Raw genomic sequence first — 7,084 nt, 5'->3', positions numbered from 1 at the left:
ATATATATATATATATATATATATATATATATATATATATATATATATATGAAAATAACTATTTTATTTACCTTTTATTCTTGTATATAATAATCTTTTTAGTTACATATTTTTAGGTATATTAAAATAAGGTAATTAAGGTAATTTCAGGTATATTAGGTAAGATATATACATTTTGGTAAGACAAAATTTATATTACATTTCTTTTATTTGTTTCAACACATGTTATAAATATTCCATAAAAATAATTATTAAGTAATTTGCACTTATAAAACTTATAATAAAATATCTTTCATTACAACATTTATGTAAGATTTGCTATATTGTTTAAAACAAACTTTGTATAATGAAATAAAACATTGCACAATAAAATCAAACAAAATTTTGTTTTTCTCTTATCTATAAGCCAACGTATATATTTTTTCTTCAAATATATCACATATAAAACAAAAAATAATCGAAGAATCTTATCTCCTTTTTTAAGTAAAATTTAAGAAACTTAAAAGAAGAAAAAAAGAACCTTCTTATTAGTAAATTACTAAATAAAAAATTGATCGTAATTTACTTTCTTCAAGTTCGTGCAGTTGTTATTCTAAAAAAGTATTCATCACAAATTATTAATATGGAAACTCGCACTTGTGTCCACGTGCATATACAGATAATTATATTTTTCAAAATCCGCGTGTTTTGAGTCTAAAAAAAAAAGAGAAAAGAAACAAGAAAGCTGTGTGTAAAAATGTAGCAGTACGATTTGCCTTATTTATTGTTAGAATCCGAGAAGCTCGACAAAAGTTTGAAATTTGCATCAACATAGAAAGGTAATGAATTATGTGACAACAGCCAATTAGCAGTTCCTTATTAGCTACAGATTTTCACCCTGCTTCATAATATTTAATAACACCGACTAACTGTACGTTGTCCAATTAATTTTCGAAAAACGTATATATCTTTTGTGCTGTTTGCACCGACAAGGAAATTGTTCTCAGGGTATCGATCAGTATAACTTTTTCCCTAGGACAAAAATATGAAAAGTAAAAATTTTTATCACTGAAGTTGTTGGAGACATTTTTTCACTTTTCATGTTTCTGCTCTAGGGAAAAAGTTACATAATCACTACCCAGAACTCTTATCTTTGGAGGATCCAAGGCGTAATCAAACCTGCTCCAAGTACTTTGCCTTACACTTGCATTGTGCCCATGCTGATAATTGTGTATCTCGCGTACTCTTTCGAGTCGTCGAATTTCAGGACGATTCTCTCCGCATAGATTTCGGAATCGCAATGAATCGTTATGTTTCCTAAGTCCACTCTCTCGTACTTGTCGTTAGGCGAACACAGTGACATGTTTCCCAATTATAGTGTTCGTCATTCTCCTTTCCCTCCTCATTGACGTCGTCGGTCGTATTCTTAAAAGATGGTCCTCCAATGCATATCGTAAAGCTGACCTATAAGATAAAAAGTTATTCTCTAACAAGTGATTTAAATTTAACCGCTGATAGACATACGACTCCTATGCTCAGCGTTGCCTACATTATTTTTAATTTTTTCATGTCTTACAATCTTAAATTAATATTTTCTTTGTTCAAATATTGATTTTCTAAAATTTTTAGTTTAGTTTTATTAATTTCTATTTTTAAGTTATTCATCTTTTTCTTATGCTGTGTTTCCATTTCGTTTAATTGTTTTAAATGGTCTTCTTTTATTTTATTTATATTTTCCTCATGTCTTAGTTTAGCAATCGTTAAATCTTGCTCTTGATTCATTACTTGTTTAATACGTTTTACTCGTAAATTTTCTTCTGCATCAGATAATAATTCTTGATTCATATATTTCCTCGTTTTCCTTTATATATCTGTAATGCCAAATTGTTTGTTACTTTTTTAAAGTACGTGTATCTGTAAAACAAAAAAATACTTTTGCTATTATATTTTGTATATGTCATAGATAAATATTAACACATATTAACATGTAAACATATAATTTATGTAATATATATCGGAAGTGATTCAATTGGACACATGTACAATTGGACACATCCACCCACAACGTCGTGTGCTTAGAGACATTGCCACGATTTCTTTAAACGATATATGATTGGATGTGTCCAATTATACGCCACTTATATATACCTTGTGAATGAGCAATTGTTTTATCGTTCTCATCACTGATCAAATATTCTTCGCAAATGTTTGTTTTTACTTCATTTTCACTGTTACTAGTAGATATTAAATTGCATTCATGTTTATCTGAAATGATCAAAGGTAATCAAATAAAACAAATTGATATAAGAAAAAACTGAATAGATTTATATCACCAAAAGCTCAGAGGTGATACAGTTAATTTTAAAGAAAGCAGTACTTTTGCTATTATATGTGTTACATGTGTCATAATTAAAATACAATAGCATTTAAATATATAACTCATGTAATAAATACCTTGTGAATCAATAATTTTTACATCGTTATCATCATTTGTCAAATTTTCTTTGTTTGCAATATTTAATAGATTTTCTACATTCTCATTCGTAAATATTATGTCCAACGTAAACTCACGTTTATCTGAAATACATAGATAAAAGTTAATAACATAAAAGTAAAATATGATATCAGAAAAGATTCAATAAAGATATAAATCAATAGATATAATCTATAATTAAAGATAATGCCAAAATAGATATAATTAAGATTCAATACATAATTAATTTTAAACTTACCTTCAAGTTCTGTTTCAGTCATGTTTGATGAGAATAACACTGGTGCATTTTCCATTAGATGTTGTGCAATATTGAGGATGTCAGGATAAATACTTGCTTCTATTTCCTGTGGTCCTCCACCAGTTGCTAGACATGATTGCTTTTCTTTGGTTAAGGCATCTCTTTGAGATTGCTTCAGATTAGCCCACAATTTTTTTAATTGTTGCATAGTTCTCTATAAATACAAAAAATTCGTACAAGACAATATATTGAAAAAAGCACATGTATATTCTATATTCTATTCTATTATATTCTAAATTATAGTTTTTACTTCTTGACAGATCAGTATTGATTGGTTATATGTTTCACATATTTCATTCCATGCGATATCTTTGTCTTTTAATGTTGGAGCATTACTTTTCTTTATTTCTATTACATGTTTATATTTTTCAAGTATTTGTAAAAATACTTTTCTCTCTATCAATGTGTAATGTTTGTTTTTCGAAGTAGATTTCTCTTTGCATGACATTCTGTTAAAATAATATAATGTGTAATTATGATTGAGTGACATTTAAATGAATCTTTCACACATATTTTATATTTACTTACATACAATATAATTAAAAATATTTAATTTTAAGATTCAATAATTTAAAAACGAACTTTTTTTAGGCGTTTATTACTTTTTTAATATTTCAATCACTGAAAAATTTTCCTTTGATAAGGTATTGGTTTTTTGTGAGCCAAAGGTTTTATAAAATTCAGTGCGACTTCTGTAACACTGAATTTCTGCATGTTGAGTATTACAGTGTACCATTATATACATGTGTTTATATATGTAAATAATATTTTTAAAACTACAGGGGTAAACAGAAGCTAATGAGCCAAGCTAGTTACATCCTCTAATTAATATATATATATATAAGATTTATTGATCCCTCTCGGGTTACAATTTTCCTTACATTCTCCATCGTCTTTCTCCTCCTACCCCCCATTCGCATACCGCACTCTACTCTCCCCCTCCCCGACCCTACACACACACACACACACGCACCCCCTCCAGCTCCTCTCTCCTTATTCTTACTTACTCTATCTTAATCTAGTTTATTCTACTCTTATTCTATTTGCTTAATCTACACTTAATCTATTCTTAATCTATCGCCGAGACTTCCGTTTCCTCATTCACTCTGTCCCTCCCCCCTCACCCTCCCCCTTCCCTCCTCATTTTCTCCACTCTCTTCATCCATTCTTCTCCCTCTCCCTCCTCTCCCAAAACCGCCTCTATTGCCTCCCCCCAACTTATCTCTTCCATTCCTTCCTCCCTCCCGCATCTCTCCCACATATGTTCCCATGTCTCTTCCTCTCCCTCACATATTCTACACTTTCTTTTCTCCTCCTCTTCCCAGTACTGTCCCTCTTTCATCTCGTTTCCTAACCTAAATCTAATTACCTTTTTCTATCTTTCCTCCGCCCATCCCTTCTCCAAATACTTTGGTATTCCTTCCTTCATTAACCTAACATACCATTTATTATATCTCGACTCCCTTATCTTTTCCCCCCTCTCCTCTTTCTGTCTCTCCCTCTCCCTCTTCTCCATCTCCTCTAATTCCCTCTCTTTCTCTTCGCCCACTCCAATTCCTCTCTCCCTTCGGAATTCCTCCCTCTCTCTTTCCCAACCTTCCTTAATTCTTCCTTTCCCCCATCTTTCATTCATCTCTTCCCAGCATCTCCTCGCTATTTCCCCTCCTTTCCCCTCCCCTAGTCTTTTCTCAAATTTCCATGCCCTTTTTCCCGCTCTTGTCCTCATTTTTTCCCTCCCTAATTCCTGTCTCACCATGTACCCCGGTCTTCTCCAATCTAATTTCATCGTCCATCTTAAATATCTTTCATGCATTTTCTCCACCTCTTCTCTCTCTTTCCATCCCCATACTTCCACTCCATATCCCATCACTGTCCATACCAATGTATCATACAGCCATATCCTTCTTTTCCACTCTTTTCCAAACATTCTTTTCCCTATTCCCCATATTTCCCTCATCGCTACTGCTGCTTTCCTTCTTCTATCCCTTATCTGTCCTTCCTGTCCTCCATTCCCTTGCACCATGTATCCCAAATATTTAAACTTCCTCACCTCCTCTAGTTTCTTTCCTTTTCAAAACCATCCTATCTTCTTCCTCCTACCCCCTCCCCTCCTAAATCTCATCACTTTTGTCTTCTCCGCGTTCAGCTCCAGTCTCTTATTCTCCAAATACCTTTCTAACCTTCCTAATACACTTTTCATCTCTTGTTCCTCCTCCGCTAACAGCACAACATCGTCCGCATACGCCAATGTATACACCCTCCCATCTCCTAACCTCACTTCCCCCCCATCCTCCTCTTGCCATCTCCTCCTCCATGTCCGCCATAAGGATATTAAACAAAATTGGACTCAATGGACATCCCTGCTTTACCCCCCTCCCCGTCCAGAATTCCTCCCCCATTTTCCCTCCCACTCTCACCCTACTCTTCGTCTCACTCACCATCTCCTCCACCCTTCTCACCAATCCTTCCCTCACTCCCCTATCCCTCATCGTATCTAACAATACCCTGTCCACTGAGTCAAATGCCGCCTTCAGATCTATGAATACTGCTGTCATCTTCCCTCCTTTTCTCCCTATCTGCCTGTTAATCAAATAATTCAGCGCATATACCTGATCCATCGCTCCCATTCCCTTTCTAAAACCCGCCTGACTCCCCGACAAAATCCTTTTTTCTTCTAGTTCTTCCTTTAATCTTTCCGCTAATACCATCGCGTACATTTTGTATAACGACGGCATCAGCGTTACTCCTCTATAGTCTTTCACCGTTTCTCCTTTATCTTTCTTTAATATCGGCACTATAATCCCCTCTTTCCACTCCTCTGGCCAGCCTTCCCCTCTCCACACCCTTCTACACACTTCCCACGCCCATTTCTCCATCTCCTCTCCTCCATACTTCCATACCTCATTCGGTATTTCATCTTTCCCCATTGCTTTTCCTTCTTTCAATTTTCTTATTATCTTTTCTACCTCCTCCCATTCTAGTTCTCTTTCTTTATCCTCATCTCCTTCTCCTCTTTCTCTTCTTCCTCTCACTATTTTCCTTTCTACCCCCCCTAACAACCCCATAAAATATTCCTTCCATTCTTCCTCTCTATTCCTTCATTTATTCTACCTCTTTTCCTCCTCACTTTATTTATTAATTCCCATACTTTACCCTCTGTCCTTGCTTCCTCTACTTCTCTTTCCATCCTTTCTCTTTCCTCTCTCTTTTTTCTATCACATAGCCTTTTGTATTCATTCTTCTTCTCTCTATATTCCTCTCTTTTCCCTCCCTTTTTCTTCCATTCCCTCAACTTCTTTCTCACCTTCCTCTTCTCTTCCCAGCATTCTCTATCCCACCATCCTTTCCTTCCTCCTCCCTCTCTTCCATCTCCTTCGCTCTTTCTTAACGCTCTTTTTATCCTTTCTCCCATTTCTTTCATTTCTTCCTCCATTTCCCCAAATTCCTCATACCGCGCCTCTATTTCCCTCTTAAATTTCTCCCTTCCTTCCCCATCCCACCTCCCCCTATTCACTTCCCTACTTCCTCTAACTTTCTCTCCTCTCTTCTTCGTTTCCCCCTTCAACCATATTATTATCGGGTAATGATCTGAGTCAATTTCATCCCCTATTTCCATCCTTTCAATGTCGCTTCTCACTTCTCTATCTCCTAACACATAATCAATCACCGTCTGTCCTCTCCCTCCTGTATACGTCCAGTCTCCTACCTCATCTCCCCTTATATTACCGTTCAATATCTGCCATCCTCTTTCCTCTATTACCTGTATCAATTTCCTTCCTTCCTTATTTACCATCTTATCCTTTGATTTTCTTCCCTTCTCTATCCCCTTGTTTTCCTCCACCTCCTCCCCTCCTCCCTCCTCCCCCGTCCTTGCATTAAAATCTCCTCCTATTATTGTTCTCCTGTCTCCCTCTCTCTCCTCCATCCATCCCTTCACTCCCTCCATTTTCCTGTCCAAATCTCCATTCACGTATACTCCTACTATCATCCATCTCCTTCCTCCTATTCTCACCACACACTTTATTCTTCCTTCTTCCTTCTCTCCTTCTTCCTCTTCTATCTCCATTCCTTTTCTAATTCCCATCAACATACCACCGCATGCCCTCCCTTTCCTATTCCTTCTCTTTGCCTCTTGCACTTTCCATGTATATTCCTTTGGTAGTTTCCCCTTAATTCTTTCCCATCCCTTTCTATCTAACCACGTTTCCATCATTACTATTATCTCCCATTCTTTTATTCTTTGCCAAAAGTCTTTATCCTTGTTTCTCACTCCGGCCACATTCCAGAACGCTATTCCCCATGTCTCTCCCCCC

The sequence above is a fragment of the Odontomachus brunneus genome, unplaced genomic scaffold (genome assembly GCF_010583005.1).
Source record: "Odontomachus brunneus isolate Ranch 3 - 2012 unplaced genomic scaffold, Obru_v1 Obru_scaffold_221, whole genome shotgun sequence".
Lineage (NCBI taxonomy): Eukaryota > Metazoa > Arthropoda > Insecta > Hymenoptera > Formicidae > Odontomachus > Odontomachus brunneus.
Note: the sequence above shows the minus strand (reverse complement) of the source record.